Source organism: Enhydra lutris, unplaced genomic scaffold (assembly GCF_002288905.1).
Source record: "Enhydra lutris kenyoni isolate GAN:26980312 unplaced genomic scaffold, ASM228890v2 scaffoldscaffold74, whole genome shotgun sequence".
Taxonomy (NCBI): domain Eukaryota; kingdom Metazoa; phylum Chordata; class Mammalia; order Carnivora; family Mustelidae; genus Enhydra; species Enhydra lutris.
In genome coordinates this window covers 4204420-4228524 of record NW_019154158.1, presented here as the reverse complement: position 1 = coordinate 4228524, position 24105 = coordinate 4204420, and positions in this window count along the sequence as shown.

The following is a 24105-nucleotide window of genomic DNA, read 5'->3' as shown; positions in this document are numbered from 1 at the left end:
TTTAAGATTTTATTTATTTATTTGACAGACAGAGATCACAAGTAGGCAGAGAGGCAGGCAGAGAGAAAGGGGGAAGCAGGCTCCCTGCTGAGCAGGGAGCCCTATGTGGGACCCTATCCTGGGACTCTAGGATCATGACCTGAGCTGAAGGCCGTCACTTAACCAACTGAGCCACCCAGGCATCCAAGTTGTTTGTTTGTTTGTTTGTTTAAGATTTTATTTATTTATTTGACAGACAGAGATCACAAGTAGGCAGAGAGGCAGGCAGAGAGAGAGAGAGGAGGAAGCAAGCTCCCCGCTAAGCAGAGAGCCCGATGTGGGGCTCGATCCCAGGACCTTGGGATCATGACCTGAGCCGAAGGCAGAGGCTTTAACCCACTGAGCCACCCAGGTGCCCCAAGAGCTAAGGATTTTTAAATGCAACTCTGTGTGGCCAGGTTTGTGATATTCTGAAACAAAAGAGTCTTTTTTTTTTTTTTTTTTTTTTTTGACCCTAGGATGGAACCTGTAGTGTGAGGGTAAACGATGGCTATAGATTAAGACCGTCATTTTCCTTGCAAGATAACATCATCCAGTTTGGTTAGGTAGTAATGTCTTTGGAGTTCAAAGTTTACATCTTCTGCTGCTGCTGGGAGATATTTATTGATACATATAGATACACACACATTTCCCCTTGTACCCAGATTATTGGGTATAATTTAAGACTATATTGTGTAACGTCATGACTACTAGCCTCATGGGGCTACTGGGCACTTGAAATGTGGCTAGTCTGAATTGAGCTGTGTTGTGATTATAATATACACACTGGGTTTCAAGGCAATATTAAAAAGAGAATGAAAATATCTTAATAATTTTCTGTATTGACTATTGACTAAATGTTGAAACAGTAATATTTTAGGTATTTTCGGTTAAGTAAACATATGATTAAAATTAATTTCACCTGTTTATTTTTACTGCCTTGATGTGACTACTCGAAATTCACCAAGTGGCTTACAGTATATTACTGTTGGACAGTGCTGGTCTAAGAACATGCATCATGACAAATGAGCCTCTGGCATTCCACTTTGGGCTGTGAAAAGTTACTGGAACTCTGGTCACCAGCTCCTGACATTCAGGGATCCCATCGCTGGGTTCTGTCTCCCCTGGGGCTCCTCTGTAGCATCTAGTCTCCTCTGAGCCATGACTACAGGCTGTGTTCCTTCTCCTGCCCTCTTACTCCATATTTGATCTGCCCCTCTTAGCTAGAGCTGCTGTGCCTGTTTCGAGACGTGGCTGTCTGCTGATCCACTGTCCCACGGCTGAGTGGTAGAGGAGAGAGAGTCTACTTTCTGACTATTGCAAACTCCTCTATCTATTTCCTGTCTTAAGGAATCAGTTTGACTCTATTTCTTACAGATCCCTTGATGATAGGAGTCACTCATTAACCTTACTCTTTTAAGTTTATGAGTATTTTGGTAAATACCTAGTGTAAATTCCTCTGGAGCTAAACTGGAGAAAGATGCAAACATCATCACCCAGTGGACTACACTCAGAGTGGCTCCTCTTTTTCTTCCCCTGACTTGCCATGTATTTCTCCCCCATTCCATGTGTTGACCTGATTTCGAGGCCCGACCACAGTTAGTTCTCCAGGGTTTAGTACTACCCCCTGCTCTAGGACAGGGTCATGTCCTGGAATGTGCAGAGGATAGCCCCCTTGGACCTTTGCTCTGGAACAATTATTACGTGTGCTGTTCTCAGTAACTGATAGCAGATGCTAGTCGTCAAATATGGATTAAAATACAGGGTCAGTTTTATACGAGGAATGTTGAATTAAGAGAAAAATCGCCTGGCCTTTTATCTCACACCTGAGTGGAAACTTGCCTGTCAGTCCTGAGCAGAGAAGCTAGAGCACATTGAACTTCCTGGTGGAGGAGAGGTACCACTGGGGCAGGAGGCAGGGGGCAGAAATTTCCCAGCATGTGAGAGCATAAGCCAAGAGAGCAATATAGCAAGAGACTTGGCTCGTGCAATTTTTGATGTTGTGACCTTAGCCTTGGCCAACAAGGTCCTGTGGATTTCTGGTGCTCCTTGCTTCACCCACCAGATAAATCACTTCTTTTCTCACTGGGAGGAATGAGTGAGTAAGGGGCTGGAGAGGGGGAACCCAAGTATTTTCTCTGTACCCCCCTTCCTTGGAGGTAGAGAGAAGTTCCTTCTCTGTATGGCCTGTGAGGGAGAGGAAGTACGTAAACCCTATATTATGCAGGATATAAGTTAAATCATAATCTCATAGATAATCAGAGCCGATAGGATCTAAAACACTGTCAGGTTAGACACCATCATTACAGATAAGGAAACAATTCTACAAAATCAAAGTAACCGAGACTGGAGGAAGCTGACCTATAGTGTGTTTCCCATGTATTAATAACTTTGAAAATAAGCAGAAAAACACCCAGCCCTCCAGTTTGATATAAGTTGTGCCTTAGTAACGAGTTTGCATCTGTGTTTTTGACTTTAAATATTTGCAAAATTTAAAATACAATTAGCAGTATGATTGAAAATCTGGCATAGGAAAGAATTTACACTTTGGTTTGCCGCATTTGGTGTGGATTTACATGCAACAGCAGAACTAATCCAATTGAGAGATTTCATATTTTCATTTCACTGCCATAAATTTACACAGACCTTGAGTAATAGATCCCCAGGAGGAAGGATGCCTGGGACTCAGACAGCATGGTTCATATAGAGAGAGAATTGGGCCCACTGAATATTTTAGCCAGACTCTGTGTGTTGAACAAGATACCTGCTGAGATCAATATAATAATCACTAATAGGAAGGCCAGGTGTTGTTAGCGAAAAGTTCGATTTAAGGAATTAGATGTAAATAGACCTCCAAACATGAGTTGTGCAGCTTGAAAGGTTGTAGACTCAATGACGAGCAAGGTGAATGGCTAGTGGCCTGTGTCCCAGGACATGTTTGTCTATTACAACAGTTGTCACCGAATTGTGAACATTTGTTTACCTGCTCTTTTACTCACTAAACACATATGGAGTGTCTGCCAGATGTCAGGCACCAGGATGAGCACCGGGGAGAAGTAATGATTTACAATTTACCTGTTGGCCTATGTAAAGAATTTTGGACAAGCTGATTGAAATCTTTGGGTCTCCTCAGTTTTTGCATTGTAAAACAGAGAGGGTGAAGATTAGATCTTCTTTTTTTTTTTTTAATTAAGATTTTATTTATTTATTTGACAGAGAGAGAGAGTGCAAACGGGTGGTGGGAAGGGCAGAGGGAGAAGCAGTCTCCCCACTGAGCAAGAAGCCCCATGCAGGACTCTATCTCAGGACCTCGGGATCATGACCTGAGCTGAAGGCAGATGCTTAACCATCTGAGACGCCCAGGTGCCTAGATCTTCTTTAATATCCCTTCTAGTCCTAAGATATATGTGAAATAGATATTTTTGAGGTTTTGGAAGAAGCTTGAAAAATTTATCTCTTCATATAGTTTGAGCCCCTCCTTCCCTGTCTCAAATCACAGTATGTTAAGCATAGAGAGAAGTGTATTTCTCTCTCAGACAAACAAAGTAGGGATTAGCGGTTGAGGTTATGATGGCAGTCCTGTAAGGCTGCCAGGAAGGCAGCTCAGTTCACCCCTCCTCTTCAGCCATCCTGTGCACAGAGCGTCCAGGCCAGGAGGCTGCTGGAGAAGGGGAGGCTGGAGCCTGTGATCTTTAGCAGGGGATAGTGCTGCCATAAAGTTGGGTTCTAAGTACAAGCAAGAAGAGTTAGTGGATGGTGGGATCCCCAACTATTGTTTATAGGAGAAAAGTTACACCAGACCAGTTAAATAGGCCAGGGAGACTTTACTCAAGACTATTGAAACAGGGGACTATTTCATTGCTACAGCAGGGAAAAGAGAATGAGCTCAATTTTGCTGAAACAAAAGCCAAAGGTGGGGTGGGCTTATGGGAAGTCCTGGAGGATGTCTGGGGAGAGGCGGGCCAGTGTGATTAGGCCTTTGCCATCTGTGTTTGTTAATTGTCACTTATGGAAATTAAGCTTCCCCTCTCTCACAGACCAGGAGACTGAGGTGTTATTTTTCTTAAAGTTTACATTTCAAGGGGATGACTTCCAGGTCCTTGAGTAAACTCCTGGGTTGTAGAAGATTTATATCTCAAAGAGGCCAGAGAGAGCACTTACAATTACAGTTTTTCTAAAATAAATGCTCTAGGAAAAGGGGTCCAGGGGCCTCTAGTCAGGAAGAAACCCATCCAGTTTTGTCAAGCTCAGGGGAACCAAACTTAAGGCCATCTTGGTTTTGTCTGGGCTATGGAATTTATTCCTTTTTCCTGCAATTCTGTTTGTAGTACTAATATCTTAGAAATATTTTCTTCCTAAGTAAGATAAACTTACGTTAAAAGTCAGCCCAAATGACTTTCTGGAGTGCCCAAAATGATTTGTATGTGGAATTTGAGCAGATGAGATTGAACACTGTGTAGATAAGGGTGTGTTCCCTGTAGCTTGGTGACCACAAACGGTGATGCTGTGAACAGTCTGTGAGCCCCGAAGACTCCAGAGTCAGGCGACAGAAAATCTGAAGTTTCGAGAGCAATTATAAGTCACTAGCGTTATGTGCAAAAACCTCATCACTGGCCATGCCTCGGAATAGGCCACGGCGCCCTCCTGTTTCTCCTTAACTCTCCATTGAAGATGGAGCAATTTGGGTTGCTGCCTGATTTCAGTCTGTCTGCTTTGCCCCTAAAGGTGACAAGCTCTAATTTTATTTCATTCTTTGTAAACTTGAAAATGACAGGTCCTGCACGGGTTGTGTGGGAGATGCAGTGTGTGCCTTTGCATTCAAGGTGAGCAACACATAAATGTTTTCTTAATGTGCTTCAGCCGCATTCGGAGGCATAAAGAAGGGAATAGACCCGGCAGGTTAGTGAGCCCATCTCCCTTCCTTTGCATTGATTGAAACCACCTTCCTGGAGCATACCTTTTCGAATTTTGAGCAAACTAATTTTCTATGTCCCCAGGAGCTGAGACTTGTCACATTTCCATTTCACAACGTTTTTTCCCCTAACACGGCAGATCTCCTTGTCAGGATCTTTCCCTGCATCTCATTCTTTCTTGGCTAGCCAGGCCAGTCCTTGAGGTTGGACCCCATCATAATGCTGATGCGTGAGAACAAAACCCAGAGAATAACTGTGTCGCATGAGGATTTTATTCTGTAAAGTTACCTTTCAAGACATGAGATTTAACACTTAGTATGTCTCCAAATCCAAATAAGTAAATAAATAAATAAGTTTAATTATATTTTGGACTGCGTTTATAAATATTTTTACTTTTTCTTATGTCTGGTATTTCCCCACATACTGGATGTTTTGATTACTTTTTCCCCCCACACTATACAATTTCCCCCATTTTTATTTTTTATTTTATTTTTTTAAAATTTAAATTCAATTTATTAACATATAATGTGTTATTGGTTTTGGAGGTGGAGGTCAGTGATTCATCAGTCTATATAACACCCGTGCTCATTATATCACGTGCCCTCCTTAATGCCCATCACCCAGCTGCCCCATTCCCCGTTCTTCTCCCCTCCAGTTACCCTCAGTTTATTTCCTATGATTTAGAGTCTCTTATGGTTTTTCTTCCTCTCTGATTTCATCTTATGTTATTTTTTCCTCTCCTTCCTTATGCTCTGTTTTGTTTCTTAAATTCCACACATGACATTGAGAGGGGTATGTGCTATGGTGAGTGCTGTGAAGTGTGTAAACCTGGCGATTCACAGTCATGTACCCCTGGGGCTAATAATACATTATATGTTTATAAAAAAATAATAAAAAGTAATTCCACATATGAGTGAGATCATATGATAACTGTCTTTGTGTGGTTGACTTATTTGCTTAGCATAAAACCCTCTAGGTCCATCCACTAGATGGGAAGATTTCATTTTAGAAGGCTGGGTAATATTTCATTGTACATATATACCACATCTTCTTTATCCATTCATCTGTCGATGGACATCTGAGCTCTTTCCATAGTTTGGCTATTGTGGACATTGCTGTTACAGATATTGGGGTGCAGTACCCCTTTTGATCTTTTGCCCCATTTTTAAGACCACAAACACCATTAAGTCATTTCAAATTAATGTAATTCATATTTATGAAACATGCTATTAAGGATCATGAAAGTTTCACTTTCAAAGAGTTTATGATAAAAGAACATTTTAGGTTAATTTAATAGAGTTTAAAGACACAATAGATTGGAAGTAAAATTTTTAACAGAAGGCTGAATGGTATAATAAGAACACTTGAGTATCAATACTGAAATGGCTATATAGGCAAACTCCTTGTCAGCTAAGTCAGGGGATGGGAATATTAATGGGACCACAGAAAAAATGGTATGGTGGCTGTATTTCTGTCCAGAAGAGGAATCTGTTTTCTGCTCAGGAAATTGTTTTTCTGCCAAAGGAACCTGAATATAAAACCCCATCGAGAAAGATTGAAAGAGACCAAAAGCACAGTGAGTACAGGGCTGTGACAACATGCAAACAGAAAGAAAAACTATTCTTAGCGAAAGAAATTAAGGAGTTGGTTGGCATTTTGGAAGTTACTAAATTAGAGTCCCACCTTACAAGCACCATTGATAAACACTATATTTATAGTGCGCATGGAACAAGCGCGTAAGTAGAAATATTCTTCTGTTATTTGGTAACATGGGCTCTGAAATACTAAGAAACAAATATTCTTGACCAGAACATTGTGGGACATATAGAAAAGGATGGCCAGAAACTGAGAGAAAGAGAGAGTATTTAACTAAAAGCGAGATGATCCTCTTAGCTTCTTCTAGCAAAGGCTATTTTTTCTATTTTCAGTGTGAGGAGTTAGAAAGTACTTTCATGAACACTACAGTCAACTATCTATTGTTTCTATGCATGATTGTCTAATTTAACCCGAAGGTAAGCTGTTTTTAAAGTTTTCACTTCATTTTAATTTTATTCCCTTATTCACCTCGCTATTCATTTTGTCATCATTCATTTGTTCCTATCATTCATTGAACAAATAGAAACTGTGGTGTGAGTCCAGTCATTCTCTACCTATTATAGAAAACATTTTGCTTTCATAGGAACACAGAGTTTTTTGTTTATCTTTTTTCTTTATAGATCTGTGCTTGGCTGACCTTACTTGATTATTCTAGTGAAGACTGTCCTACTCAAAAGTTAGCAAACAAAGAAGGCAGCACCCTTTATAGAATTCTGGCTTAACAAATGGGTCCTATAAGACACACTGGCAAGGAAGCAAGCAAACATAGACTTCAAGTACTTTTATTTATTTATTTTTAATGATCATGTCTATGGCCAATATGAAACATGACAATGATGGCTAATTCTGAATAACAGTAACCAGACACCACTGTTTTAAAAATTATCAGCTACCTTGAAACATAAGGTAAAGACTTCATTGTAAGGAATTAAATTTAATTTATTATCATTCCTTCAACCCAAAAAAGATAATGAGAAATTTGCAACAGGCATAGGCATGAAAAATGTTTGCCCGAATACAAATGACAGTGTAGATTTGTCTATAGAGAGAGAAACGTGCGTGTTCACCCAGATAGAGGTGAAAACACCAGGCAACTTGTTGTGTAAGTACTCTAAACAATTTTAATACAGAGTTCCTTAGCATATCTTATAGGCAGAACTCTAAGTAACTATTCAGTATGGAAGAAACATCACCTCCTCACAAAATGCTAAAAAGGAATCAATTCAGTCAATCTAGTCAATTTTTAAATTTGACGTGGAGCGGATTACTTAATTAATGGAATCTTCCATTTTCACATCACATTTTGATTTGGCTCTTTTGGCTGCTGGAACAGAGCTGCTCCAGTCGCCTCTAGAAAAGGGACAATCTGTCACAGAGATACCAAGGGAGTTATCAGGAGCAGCGTAACTCTGGCTCTCACTGCCGACTGACTTCTTCTTTCCAGATTTTCAGCTCCAATACATCCCAGAGAGGGAATCTAATTGCTCTAGCTCATGTTTTCCTACCAGACCATAAGCAGTTCCACGGATTGATTGACCTTGGGTAACCTCTCTAATCCACCCTGGCCAGCACTGAATAGGGAGAGGAGACAGTGTGTGTCAGGCGTAGAATGCTGACCCTTTAGCAGGGACTGTGGATGGGGCAGTTTGCCTTAGAAGGGCCATTCTGAGGTTTCTTCTGTGTGGTACCCAGTAGCATCTAGGTGTCACTGCAAGTATGGGGAAATTTACCATGTTTGTGTATGTTAAAAAAGACCCTATTGCTTAGTTTTAAAAAATAGCTTATAACAATATCATTTTTATAATTATTAAATTAAAGCATCTATATTAAAATCAATTTTGAATAGACAAAAGCACAAAGAAGAGATCATCGCTGGATTTTTTGTTGGGTCTTAAAGAAGTTAATCCACTCATATTTATAACAGCAAATGATAGGTTTGGTTGACTGTAATTTTATTTTCTACTTTTTGGTTTCTGTGCTTTCTTAAAATTTTTTCTTTTTGCTCTATGGAATGGAATATTTTTCTTTGCTATTCTCAATAATTGTGAAGTTCTTATTTTTATTCAATATAATCCATTATATATCATTAATTAAAATATATTTAAATCAGTTTTTCTCTCATTTAGCATTTTTTTCTTCTTTTCTGTCCTTTTTTCTCAGTTACCTTGATATGACCAGATATGTTAGAGCCAGATTTTTATTTTATATTTATATTTTTACCTCATGACATTTTATATAAAGAATTGTTTTTGAAAAATGCATTACATTTTATGACACTGTTATCTACAATTATTTAGATGTAACTCTATATTTAAGTGTTTTCCTTACTGATTATAATTTTTTTAATACCACAAATTACTAATTTTTTAGTTTTTTTCTTTTTGAAGTAACTATTTTGAAAAGAGTGCATGGGTACTATACACTCTCTACACTTTTATGTCTGGTAGTGTTTCTCTTACCTTGATTGTACATAGATTCTTTGGGTTAAATTTTTTTCCTCACAAAACTGCAGTTTCTTTCCAGTGAAAACTTCTGGTGCTTAGCAATGTAGGTGAGAAATCTAAACTATTTTGATTTTGTTGTCATTAATTTGTTGTTTGTTTTTTCTACTCTGATAATATCATTAAAAAAAAAAACCTTAAGATGAAAATAAACCACCAGGAACATCTTGATTTTGGAATCTGATATAGATTATATCCAACACTCCCCTCACCAAAATTCATATGTTGAGACCATAATCCTTAGTACCTCAGAATGAGACTATATTTAGAGATAAGACCTTTAAAGATGTGATTAAGTTAAAATGACGCTGTTAGAGTGGGACTTCATCCATTTTGACTGTTTTTACACAAAGAGGGAATTTTGGACAACAGAGCGACACCGGGTATGCATGCATATAGAGGAACGACCATGTGAGGACACCCCCTTGTGTCCCGTATACATCTGGGGAAAGTTATTCCATTGTAAGCTTCTGAAGGGGGCCCTCATAGACTTAACCCAAATAACACTCTCAACAACCTGGCTATAGTGTTTGGTTGAAGAACGACTGTGAGATCCAGGCTGGACCAATTGCAATGAATCTCAAGACTTTGCCTTCGAAGGCTGAGATAGAGATGCCCTTTCTTTCATACTGGATGTGAACAAAACAGTATATAGACCTGTGATTTATTGGCAGCCATAGTCCAACTATGAGGAGAGTAGCTTTAGGATGAGGTAGACGTTATGGAAGGCAGAGCATAGAGACAGTGATTAGGTTTCCTTGTGGAAATTTTTGTGCTATTGCCTCAAACCAAACCTCAAACTCACATTATTCCTGAACTTACCAGGAATGAGAACCAATACATTTCTTCACTGTTTTAGCTGGTTTGTGCTGAACTTCTATTTGCAACCCAAATCCGTATTTTCAGCTTATTTAATCCCATCAGCATGTTGGCAGCCTGCTTCATTGATTTTTCTCCTTGTTTAATTTCTTATCCTATTTCAGTTTCATTTTTTTCCTTTAGGTTTCTGGTTCCAATTTGTTAGTGATGATCAATTGTTTATTGATAGAATAAATGCGAAACTCATAGAATCACAAAATGAGCAGAGATCAGTGATTTCTACTCTCGTATTTTTAGATAATAAAACTGAACACTAATGAGGCTGAATAATGCACCCAAGATCATTAGGGTTTTAATATCTTATTCATGACTTAGGGTTGTCATTATCAACATTAATCATTAGGTTGTCTTGTAATACATAGGGAGCATTCACCCCTCATGCTTGGAAGTGTTTTTCTAGATGGTTTTCCAGCTATCTTTTTCAATTAGTTGTCACTTTTTACTGCTGGTTTTGTGAGTTCTTTGATCATTCTTGTTGCCTCTAATCTTACGTCTACTGTATGACAGGAAAAGAATGAGGGTCACTAAGGCTAATCATCTTTATAAGCTGATAACCTCAATTTCACATACCATATTAAATCAATAGTCATCCAAGAATGACTTAATAACTATTATATAACCTAGATGGCCACTGAAGTTGTTTTCACTGATGCTTTTGAGTCTTTTATCACTCGCTTCTGGTTTTTGGCCATATAACTAGGCTGACAGAGTAGAAAAAAAGAAGATGAGGAAGTATTAGTTCTTTTGTAATGTTCGGAAGTTGTCTTACAGTAAGTATTACTGAAACTCGTTTGAAAATTAAAACCGGTAAACTTGAGTTGGAGGATGTGTTTGGGAAATTGTGTTCTGGTTAACTGAATTTTCCAGCGTACTGAGAGGATATCCTGAAAATCCTTCTTATTGTTAAATTCTTTCCTTATTGTGTTAGCCCATTTCACCTTCCTAATAAATCTACTGTGCGGAAGAAAATATTTTGCTGATCAATTTGCATCTTGCAGTGCTTTATTCTGAATAACATTAAGTGAAGACATGAAAGGCAATGGCTTTGAACTATGCTGTTTTGACACTGTTTGCTGATTGGTGTATGTCCGACATAATTCTTACCCACGGCTATCTTACTCCCCTAGAAGGATTATACTTTCTACCACTTTAGGATTAGGCCATGTATTTTCTCTGGCCAAGGAAATAAAAACAGAAGTGATGTGTGTCACTCTGGATGGAAGTCTTTAATGGCCATGTTTGAGTGTCTACTTAAGTTTTTCCTTCCGTGGTAATAATAGAAGAACATGTCCAGGTAAAGCCTGTGCAGCCTCAATAGGTTAAGACATAAACCTTTGCTATTTTAAACTACTGCAATTTGGTTTCTTGATTCCACAACATATTTCAGCCCTGCTGGCTAATCCATAGGATAGAAGTGGGCAGAACTCTGAAAGTAACTCCCCCTACTCCCACTCCCTATGCCTCCCCTCAACTGTAATAATTTTTCTTTTTTTGTTTTATTAAAAAAAATTCTACTGCTTAAAAATGATTAAAAAGCACTGATGTGGGAGTTTGGGCTTAAAGTGCATGGAACCCAAGGATTTAATGGATTTTAAAATGTTCACTCTTTGAGATTTTTTTATGATTGGTTTCTCCATAAAAGCAGAGTGTAGCAAACGTTTAGTTAATTGAGGGTTTCAATATATTCTGCTTTTCTCTAATGGTATACCCAAGCTGTGCTTATAAATTGACACGTCTGAGGATTGTATGTGGTTTATGAAATGAGGCTCATTGGTTGATAATATATATTATAAAACACAGCACTGACACGTATTAAACACACAGTTGATAGGACCACCAAGTGGTAGCTATTTTGATAACCACAGCTTATCATTTCATATTGTTTTATCATTTAAGACCTCAATCAATACTCACACTGTTTTCCATTTAAAGACATTTAGTATGCTGCTGAAATTTGGACTGAGTGATATTAGTTGAGGGTCTATGGAGATTCTTCAAAGATGGATTGAGTGGGACAGTCACATTTTTATTACAAAATAGACCCTGAAAGGAAATTATATCAGATTCAGAATTCATTATTGGAAAATACCTTTTAATACCTTTTAAAATGCCCACTTCTATCATTATTGGAAAATACTCTCTGGGACTTGAGTACAAAATTTCTGAAGATGGAACCCATTCATGTATTAACTGTTTATTTAAAATCATACAAGCTCATTTTCAGATTCAGACCATTTTTTTGTGACTTAAATGAAAGAGAAGAGACACGTGGGTTATACCAAAAAATGGAAAATTCCCTAACCACTTAAAAGTAATACAATGATCAATAAAAATGCTGAGGGAATGAACTCTTGGTTAATTAAAATTTTTTCTTAACAAGAGATTTTAAAAAATCCAGATATTTTCACTTGGACAGTTTTAAAAATGCTTCTTGATTTAGCAAGTAAAATTTCATGGCCAATATTTAATCTTTCCTTGAAGACTGAATATCTTGCACCTGTTCACCTGTTAGGTGTCACGAATCTAAACATAAATGGTCAATGTCAAAATAGAGAATGGGTAGGAGATTGGACTGAAGGTGAACAGATCCCAGAATGTATCCCCTGATTGATCTGTTTGCTTAAAAAGCTACATTCTTGCTACAGATGTACTTACTGCCTTTGTGCTTGAAGTGATAGCTGAAGTGGAGGATAGAATCAGGAAGTTGGGAACAAACTGGCCAGTGAGGGATCATCCAGTTGGGTTCTAGCTGATTGAAGTTTTATATGATCTGTCTCTGTGGTGCAGCTGCAGACATCTCCACTACTCTTTCCTCTTTCCTATCCTGAGCAGTGGTCAGTTTGTCCCTTGTGCAGGGGTTGGGGTGGAGCAGTGGTGTGGAGGCAAGTTTATTTGGAAGCAAACATTTTTTTTTTTTAAACATATGTGGTCTGTTTTCCATTTGAAATCCTCATAGGATCAGGAGGTCTGACTGCACTCCTCCAGCTCCACATAAGCAGGGACGTTTGGAAAGAAGCTGTTCTCCTTGGGCATTTTCAGGGAAAGCGTGTTGGGCCTGATCTTATTTATTTATTTATTTACTTATTTTTATTGTGCAGCTCCTCAAAGCAAAACTCCATGAAGTGGTATGGTGAAGGGTTCTCAAACAAGCAATAAAAAAATTTTTTTTTTGTTGTGTTCAAGTTAATCCTCTTAGGCTCGAACTATAAATCTGACTTGCTTCCATCATTATTGTGTCTCCCACACATTTGGTTTTGAAGATCCCATGACAATGAGTTATCCTGCACTCATGCTGTCTTACTGAACCCAGTATAGACCGAACATACACACTTTCTATCTACCATATCTTTATCATCGTTACTGTTGTCCCAGCTTCATGGCTTTGTATATTATTGGCACGTCTCTTGAGTGAATTAATTGGTTCTGCCAGGATCCATATTTTCAATCTATGTCCATGTGGCATTAAGTCTAACTGAGGGAAATGTTATCATCACATTAGAGTTATTATATTGACAAGCAAATTTCCCTGAGTAGTCAGTCATGGAAATGGAGAGATTGTTCATTTTCTGAAATGCATGATGGTTATAAAGAGGGCCGTATAGGCTAGTGGAAAGAACACTAGATGGATGATCTTGATTCTTATTGTGACTGAAATCCATTAATTAAATGTGTTTTTACATGTGTCACCCTGCTAACCTTCACATAGAGGGATATACTTAACAATTTTCTTTTCCTTTGTAAATATCCAAACTATGATTCAACGATATAGATACAGATCTTATACATATCAAGAAAAAATGCCACTAAGTTCACATGTGGCACCTAACAATACTATGATCGCACAGGAGTTCAAGGACTTATTTTGGGAAAGGTGAGAGATGAAGGGGTAAGGAACAGAGAGAGATGAGCTCACAGAATATTTTAGAAAGAAATTAAGAAGAGCAGTCAGCAGGATTCTGTGTCCCTGCTAGGTAAGTTTTAGGGAAGAAACTAGGCCTTTTCTGACTAATGCAGAACATTTGGATTTTGGAAACTTGTTAATGAAATAGAGTAAAGGATGTGGAAGGAGACATATACTTCATATATTTTTTATGACTTCTTTCCTCTTCTATTCAGCATTAGGTAAAATTGTTGCCCTTTTACTAGCAATCAGACTTGATTTCATTGACACAAATAAACATGTCAGTGATTCAGGTCTTCGTAACTTGGTGAGAGGTAATAGGATCTGGTGTTAGGAGGAGGAGCCCAGAAGTTTCCAGTGAAAAGAGATTGTTCTCTTTAGTTTAGAGCAGGTGAAAGGAGCAGAAGAAGAGTAGAAAATAGGTTTTCAAATGATTGGATAGCAGAGTATCAGTGGAAGGTTGCCACCATTCTAAGCATTGACTAGGCACACATTGTTAGCAAACTAATTTGAGTACCCCCCAGGGTGGCTTGTGATCTGGGTTGAAGAGGTCTGTCTGGTACTTCAGGGGTTGCCTCAGCAAATGCAGAAGTGCCTCCACACTGAAGTGAGCAAGCCACTGAGGTCTTTGTTCAGAAAAGATGAAACCAAGATTGGATTAAGTTTTAACAGTGATTAAAATTAATTTATATTAATATGCCAAGCATCTGAGCTATACCTTGGTTGTATTGTTTCTCTAAATCTTCCTTCAAATATCGTGCTCTCATGATGTCAATAAGCAGTAGATAAAAGTCATTTTCTATCAATATAGAGCTATCACTAGATCATGAATTAGACTTAAATTAGTAATAGCAGAAGTGTCTTCCAGCTGACCCAGTACCCTGCAAATAGCTGCTTGGTCCTTGTTTTTGTTGAGAAGCTGCCAGCTGGACATGTGTGTCAGGGTTTCATGAAGCATGCATCCCAAGGAGGACAAGAGGGAAAGGAGGCCTTCAATGGCACCACTTGACTTTCTTGTTTTCACATGGATTGGTGGAATGGAATGGAGTGTACAGAGCCTCTTAGCTCAAATGAAGGAATGGGCTGTAAGTTTGCAAGCCTACCAGGGAAGGACGGAGGTGTTTCCTCTTGTTTTAAAAAAATTTAGAAAAATTTTTTAAAAAGCTCTTGTTTTCTGATTATCCTTCAAGCAGATCACACTTTTTTTTTTTTTCCCCTGAAAACGTAGGTGTGTTCCTAAGGAAATGGAGTTTACCAATATTCATGAGAGATGATTCTTTTGAGCTTCTATCTCTCTGGCATAGGAGATTTAAGATGTTTCTCTGGGTGAAACCTTATGACATCTCTATGGTGGGTCTCTCCTCCTTTCCTGTCCTTAATGGGGCTGCCTTCACCATGCTCTGAGTCGTAGATATCAGGAAATTAAGCTTACAATCACTGTAGGGAAGTAATCTGCAGGTTGAGAATCCTCTCAGGGCAGAATCTTTTTTATTTTAATTTATTTAATTTTAATTTTAATTAATTAATTAACTTAGTGTGACCACGAGTGCACAGGGTAGAGGGACAGGTAGAATCTTAAGCAGCCTCCACACCACACCAGTACAGAACCTGATGCAGGACTCATCTCATGACCCTGAAATCATGACCTGAACTGAAATCAAGAGTCAGATGCTTAACTGACTGAGTCTCCCAGGCTCTCCTCAGGGTAGAATCTTTAAAGAGCAGACCAGCACCTGTCAGGAGAATAGGGGCTTAGGCTACCATTCACTGTCCACCTACCATTTTCCCATTTTATCCTACTCCCACTTAGATGTTGTCCATTATTCTTCCAGACTCAATTCACACTAAACTCTGGGGAGGGTTTAAGAGAGCTTCAAGTGGTTATCCCACCTGTATAGTGCTAGGAATTTGGTAATTATTTTGCTTTTGTCAACTCATTTCCTTGTCCAAACAATGTAACAAAATCTCATCATCTCCATTGTTCTTCTCTATCAATCTCCTCAGTATTTGGTTCAATGTTCATCCTGGCAGGCTTATCATTTGGCTTGTCCTTTTCTGGTATCTTTGTGCTGCTTCTGTGCCCTCCTCCTAGCATGCTTTCCTTCCTTCACAAGATAACACAATCCAGTCCCTGGTTTCTTTGGTGTCCTGTACATTCTGTCTCTAGAAGTTTAGATGGGATAGAAATGAAATCTTTGATTATGCTTTTATTATCATTATAATTTTTGTTTATTGTTATACCACAGAGAAGGGGAGAAACTCTGGGCTTGTCATTGAGGTGGATAATATGTAGTTAGTGCTTTAACTCCAGTTAACTCTTCAGCCATGATATGGCAGGTTTTCATCTACCTAATGTTAAATACACGACACAATGTGAATTAATTTTCTTCTGAAGACTACAGTCTGGTTTATGTAAGGACTTAACATTCCCCCTATGTTTTTGAGCCTTCTTGCTAAATAATAAATCTGAATTTAAAATTCAGATTTATTATTAAATTAAATTGAATTTAAAGTGAATTTGCCGATTCCTGACCTGGTTTTCATTAGAAAGTCTCCCCATAGGTTTTATAGAAAATGTCAGAGCTGGAGCACTACTTACCCATCAAGTTTCTCTCAGACACTCAAGTTTCTCTTCTCTTACCAGGGAAGGGGATTTTATTCTACCCTACCAATTATAAAAAGTCCACAAACCCTCAGTCATGGAGTGATCAGATTTTCCCGACATGTTCATATGCATTCTGATTGTGTATTTAACTTATGTGTGTTTCTAAGGCAGCTTTTCCTTTGTTGACAAAGGGAAATTGAGCCACAAGCAATGACACAGACTACCAAGACCAAAGGAAGAACTTGTATAAATTTTCTTCACTTCTCATTCTTAGCTGCTCTGGGAGGAAACAGGCATGGTGGGATACTAGATTGGAGTTACAAATTATTTAGTTAATTTTACATAGTTAGACTGATATTATGAATATACACTCATCAAAAATGTTAGGAAGCCAAGAACAAGAAAAACACAAACACATTTTCGATTAGATCTTTTTGTTTTTTTAAAGATTTTAATTTATTTATTTGACAGATCACAAGTAGGCAGAGAGGCAGGCAGAGAGAGAGAAGAGGAAGCAGGCTCCCCGCCGAGCAGAGAGCCCGATGCGGGACTCGATCCCAGAACCCTGAGATCATGACCTGAGCTGAAGGCAGAGGCCCAACCCACTGAGCCACCCAGGCACCCTGATTAGATCTTTAATAACTAAAGGCCTTGTTACAGCTTCCTTCTACCTCTGTAACTCTCTTATGTATGTTTATTTCAAAGCTATCACCTTGTTCAGATCAGATCCAAAGGACACAAGGAGCAAGGGCATGCGCGCGCGCGCGCGCGCGCGCGCGCACACACACACACACACACACACACACTCCATAAGATAATATAACAGTAAAATGTTTTCCTCTGTATCCAAACTGCTTTCTTTCCTTTGAGTTCTTATTTCATACATTTCATCTTGCTTATGTAATCCAAAGGGAAATAGGCTATATAGGAACAAATGCTGAGATGACTAAAATCCGACTTCACAATCATATGCAAAGTTATTTCTGGTGACAACCAGAAATGAGGCCCTATTGACGGAACTAAATTGACTTTAATTTTTGTGTGATGAATGAATCTTAAACTGGGCTATGTAGTCAATTTGGTTAAATTCTATTGCTTTAGTCAAATTTTCAAAGAGGAAAACTTAAGCATGCAGATCACTGAAGAGGCTTTGAATTTGTATATATATTACAGGGTAGGAATTTATTTCTCCCTGCTTGTACAGGGAGAAGAATCAGCAATTACTCCTGGGGTATATTTATAAAATCAGAGTATTGGTTACTAGCCAAGGTTTCCTTTCAAAAACTGCAGAGAAGGCTTGTGATAAAAGCCAAAAACCTTTTGAAAAGGGGCACTGGATATGCCTCCTTCTATGAATAAGAATAAAAGATGATTTCCCCCTAAGCCTGCGTGACAAAGGATAATGTATCTCATTCCAATAATAGTATTTCTTTATTTTTTCTTTCTTCTTTCTTTTGTTCGTTCATTCTTTCCTTCCTTCCTTCCTTCCTTTCTTCCTTCTTTCCTTCCTTCCTCTCCATGGTACTGTAAAAATATATAAGCAACAACAAAAACCAGTTTGGAAGAGCTTAACTTCAAATATCATTAACACTACGAGTAAGAGGATTTTGTGCATCTCTTTAATACAGCTAAATTTGGGCTATTATTAAAAGATGATTTTAGAGGGGCACCTGGGTGGCTCAGACATTAAGTGTCTGCCTTCAGTTCAGGTCATGATCCCAGCACTGGGTTTCCTGCTCAGCAGGAAGCCTGCTTTCCCTCTCCCACTCCCCCTGCTCATGTTCCTGCTCTCGCTGTCTCTCTCGCTGTCAAGTAAATAAATAAAATCTAAAAAAAATGATCTTAGAGTATTTTTATTTAATAACTGTTTATTGACCGCATTGGATAATTTATGCATTACTTGGTGATTGGTGACATCAAACTGGATATTCAAAGTAAGGAGCTCACTGAAGAAGGGAGGATTAGTATGGTACAAAAATTATTACAAGATAAACATGGCAGTTGCTATGATTGAGGTATGGCTAAGATGTCATTGGGCTCCAGAAGAAGGAAAGCCCAGGAAGTAGGCAGTAAGGTAAAGGCAGTGTAGATTCTCAAGTTAATGGACCTGGCCTTGAATATTGTATGTGTTCCTTATTCACTTTGAGAGTTCTGAGTCCATTTCCCTCTTCTTAATGGAGATTAAAATACCTATGTTTTGGGGTTGATAAGATTATTGGAAGTGTGCTTAGTGTGCCTAAAATAATCCCTGGGACATGATAAGTTTTCAGTTATCAGCAGCTGTTGTTATTATCATAACCACTATTAATATTGTTGGTACTTTTATTGAGGGGCCGGTACTCAAGCAAACCTTGCTCAGTGTTTGAGTTCAAGGCCATTTTCAATAGAGGGATCAGAATTAAAAAAAGCAGTTTGAGATAAAATGTAGGAACTGTATATGGACAATAAAATGGAAGTTGGTAGTTGATGATGAATTTTGTTTCATTTATTTTCATTTTTGCTCCAGTCTATTTTAAGAATATATCTGCCTGTAGAAAATCAAGCCAGAACATTTCATTCAGCATTCTGGTTCCAATCTACACTATGTCCCACTACTTTTTACAAAGCCCACATCATTATTGGTTCAACTTTTTCTTTTGTTAGAAATGCCTTCTCTCCAGATTCTATCTATCCTGCTAGGTCTGTTATGAGTCGCCAAGCTTTCTATAATCCTTCCAGGAAAATTAATCTATTGCTTCTTTGATTCTCACAGCACGTCCTCTCTGAACCCATAGTTATTCACCACCATTGATATTATCAGTTTCTCTACTAGGTATTGGGGAGTGCTGACTGGATAAGTCCCTAATTTCAAAGGTCTTACGGTGTTTTCAGGGTCACAAACAACTGAACAGATAACTGTACCACAAAGTGATACAGAAGAGGTAAAAACAAGTGCCATGGTATCCCTTGGGAGGGACACTGAGCTCAGTCAAGGATGGCTTTCTAGAGGATGTGTTGACCAGTTTGAGAGCTAAAAGGTGAGTAGTTAACCAACTCAAATTAAGTGCAGCACAATGCACAGAGGAAAGCTATTCCAGGCAGAAGGCGAGGGCTTAATGAGGAGAAACGCAGCTCCTCACACAACATCTTCCATATATTAAGCACTTGGTAGACATTTGTTGAATGAATGGCTTCTTATGGAAAGGAACCAAGGCTGGTAGCTAGCTGTCAGATGGCACTTTTTCCTTTGATATAGGAGGTGGTTGTTATAAGGATGGAAAGAGGGTAGACAGGAAGTAAAAGAAACTTACGATTAACTTCACTTTACTTCACAGAATCTGGCAGACATATAACCAAAGTGAATTCATAGCTTTACACAAAACGTAACTTCTTTTAGAAGGAGTAATGAATAAATAAATATTCTATCCATTTAAAAATATTATTTTGTGGCCCATTATTAACTAAACATAATTCCTATAAAAAAGAGAGTAAAACTTATCTTTTGGGTCTAGAATTTGATATCCTAGGGCTATCTTTGTGAAACTATTAGAGAAAAAGAAGAGAAAGAAGACAGAAAATGCTAAAGCTTGAAGAGGAAATAATATATTTTAGAGAAGTAAAAAAATTCTCTGTCATATTTATAAATACAAACATAGAAAAATTCTACCTACTTTAGGAATGTATATATTTAGAATTGAAAAAACACTAACTTTTATATGGCAAATTTGTCCTCAATATACAATGCCAATTAGTTAATATAATTATTGTTTTTAGTTAGCCAGTATATTAATATCATAAAATAGTTGGAATTCATCAAAATAATGTCTACTTTCTGGATTCTCTGTGTCTGGAAAGAAGTAAAATATGTAAATGGTGCATTTAGGAATATCTGTAGGGGAAAAACAGTTAAGAGTTTTTATTTGTAAGTGACAAGGACAGTAACAAAGAATAATCAATCTAATACATTTGACAAAATGTTTAGCCCTATCTTTCACACTCTCGAGGACTATTAATCATTAAAACAATTTCATTATGCCCTTAGGAGCCACTGGTATTCTAACTGATAACACCTTAAGTCAAAGCAAATTAGAACATCAAAGTAGTTTTTCCCCACCAAATAAAATGAAGAATATTACTGTTTCTGAAATGAGAACAGAAAACCTATGACACGACTTTCACTGAGTGATAAGGAAGGATTCTTGGAATCCTCATTTTCTTTGCTTCTTTGAGCCAGGTGTAGCTGGAATCATTGACTAATTAAGTGTTTTCAGGGCTTAAAAATATAGTTGGAATAGCATTATTACTAAAGAAATCACCTTTTTAATGCATTAACTACCAGTGGAGAGAGTTTTCATTTGAAATTGCATCTAGTACTTTGTCAGTCACTTTTAAAATATTCTTTGCAAAATGCATACACATTTTTCATTAATTTTGATTAAATAAATGTTTCTGTACCCTTGAATTTTCAGTATTACCACTTTGTGCAGCTGAATGATTTTCTCAATGACCACAAGGCAAGAATGGAGAAGGAAATGGTTTATTCAGGTCTGGAGATTTGCCAGGTATTTGCTATGGAAGAAAAATAGAATAGATTGTTGAGGATATTGACAAGAAAGTGGATGAAAGCATAGGCCATGGATTCCAAGTTGCCTATAGAAGGCTATACATCTAGGAGAAAGTTAATACATAGACAAAGAAGAAGGGGAACAGGGTCTAGAGGATTCTATGAAATCAAACAACTAAGAGAGCTAGAAGAGTGGGAGGTTTCAGTGTAAGGTATTTGGCTCAAAGATTTCAGAGGAAGATATATGTACTAGTTTACTTGTATAACAAATTAACCACAAACTTAGTGACTTAAAACAACACATATTTATTGTCTTACAGTTTCTGTGGAGTAAGAGTTTGGACATGGCTTGCCTAGGTCCACTTCTCAGGGTCCCACAGGCTGTAATGAAGGCACTAGTCAGGCTGCCTTTTCTTCTGGAGTTATAACCGGGGAAGAAAACACTTCCAAGCTTGCTCTGATTGTTGGTAGAAGTCATTTCTTTGAAGTTGTGGGACTGAAGGCCCAGCTTCTTAATGTTTGTCAGCTAGAGGCCATCTTTGGTTCCTATGGCCTTGTCATAGTTCCCAGAAGTCCTTGCCAGAAGGACTTTCCAAGGTGGCAACTTATTTAATCAAAGGAGCGAGGAGTATTTCTAGAGTGTCTGCTGGCATGACAGAATCATATATAACAATGTAATCAAAGGAGTATCATATCATCATTTTTGCCATATTCTACTGGTTAGAACCAAGTCATAATTCTTGCTCACTTTTAAGGCAAGATTACACAAAAGCATGAACCTCAGGAGATGGGAATCATGGGGGGCCATTTTAGAGTCTGTCAGCTTCCATCTATAATGTTAAAAGATCAATTAATTTCTTTGCTCTTGTGCACAGGCAAGAAATGACTGAGCCTTATGGGCTGGAGTATCATGGTAATTGTCAAGATTTTAGGAGACAGAAGAGAATGAAGAAAGCTGAAGAAGAAATAGGGGGAAGAAATGATAGTAATTTGGAAGTCTGTTAGAAATTAGTGTTGTTGGAATTGAGTTTTTCTAAATAATTCTGTTGAAAAGGATAATAAATACACAAGTCCTTAACCCTATAACTGGCTTGCTATGTTAGGTAAGCTCCATTAAAAAAAAAAAAAAGAAAGTTGTGTGTGTATGAAGTTTTCTTTTCTTTAACTGAGGGGATTAGTTAGAAAATTTGATTTGAATAGAACATAAAAAATTTATTTTTATAATCTCATTTTTAACTGCATAATAATATATGTGCATAGTAATATGGCAAGTTTTTAGAATCTAACTCTTTAAAGTGAATTTTATGGTTGAGAGGAGTGGTGTAGATTTGAAAAAACACATAAGAAAGTTTGAAATGCAGGTTCTCTATTCATAACATTCTTTTATTCCCAAAGGCAGAAATACTCTTAAATCTATTTACAAGCTATTTGCCCCAAAGAGTAGTTATCTTTTATAAAAGTGGGCAACTTAATTGTTAGCTATCTGTTCCTTTTTTGTACAGTATTAAATCGCAACTTTGTAGGGAGAACCTAAAAAAAAAAAGAGCTTTAATTCATGTTATTTAATATATTCTATCAAGAATTAAAATAAATATGATAAACATCTCAGTTTACCTTTCTGCGGCTTCCTTCTGTTATACTTCTAGACAATGATTTTTCCACTTGGGTACAATCCTCGCTCCTCCTGAAATGAGAAGAAACATCGAATTGTGGTTAAAAGCAATGACTCTGGTTAAATCTATTGACTTCTTGCTGGCTGGGTGATGCTAGGTGAGCTAATTAAACTCTCTGGGCTTCAGGTTCCTCATCTGTAAAATAGGTTTTTGTGAATATAAAATGTGATAATAAATGTTAACAGAGCTGGACTTATAATAAATGTTCAATTAATTTTAGTTATATGTAGGGTTAATCTCTGTGCTTTTACTTGCCATTGACTAATTTTCTAATCATTCCTTATATCTAGTGAAAATGTTGGTACTCTTGTTCTCAGGCCTTCGGGCTTGGACTGAACTTTATCAGTGGCTTTCCTGGGTCTCCAGCTTGCAGATGGCAAGATCGTGGGATTTCTCAGCCTTCACAATGGCGTGAGTCAATTCCTCTTAATATAATAGATACGTCTGTTGTCTGTCTATCTGTATCTGATTATTTATCTGTCTGTCTATCTGGAGATCCCTGGCTAATACACAGTGCTGACTTGAAAACTATGTTTCTAGATTTCACACATACCCTCATTGCAATTGGATACATTCGTCCAAAACTAATCAATTGTTGGGGTCTTTAAATTGCTCCATACCTCTTCGCTGTTTATTATTTTAGCTTCTATTTGTTTGAGAAATAAGCTGGAAATTTGATTATCTCAAATAATGAGACCTACAGTCTGGAATACGATGCTCAGAAAAAGTAATTGGCTTTTAATACTCTTCCTCATGATCCCTAAGGCTCTATTTGGATTCGATGGATATGCCAGAAGCACTTGGAGATTTGTCTCTTAAAAGCTTTAATAATGATTGACTTTATTCAGAAAAATCATTCACTAACCCCCACTGTATTCCCTATGTTGAATATTGAAATATAAAGCTATTTCCTGTTAGTCATGTAGCAAACTGGGCCATGGATGCCTGTTTCAGCTACAGTAATTTACTTCTGCAGGGTCAAATAGTTCTAAATGAAACTGAATGAACATGGGGTATTCAGACACTATGGATTATATTTAAATCATAGACCTTACAATTTACGTGGATTTGAGACATCATTTATTGAAAAATAACATAGCAGGAAGGCTTTCTCTTTCGATACCCTCAAAGTTAATATTTTAGAATCTCATGATACAAGGCTGACTAGTTGCTGAAAAGAAAAGAAAGAATAAACCTGTAATAGTAATTTATCATTCTTGACATTCTCCTTTCAGTTTAATTACTGCTGAGCAGCAGAACTGACACTTAATAAAAGTAAGAAGTATTTTTAAATCCTCCTAGAAAATCTCCACCTTACAGGAGCATTGGAAAGCTAGAAGATACACCTGACCACACCCATCGTTTTATTTTGTCACTGAATTTCAACATACAGCATTACAAAGCTTTCAAGAGACTGGGAGGTGAACAGAAATGTGCTGATAGCCAGTAAGACACCTGCTTCAGAGACTCCATCAT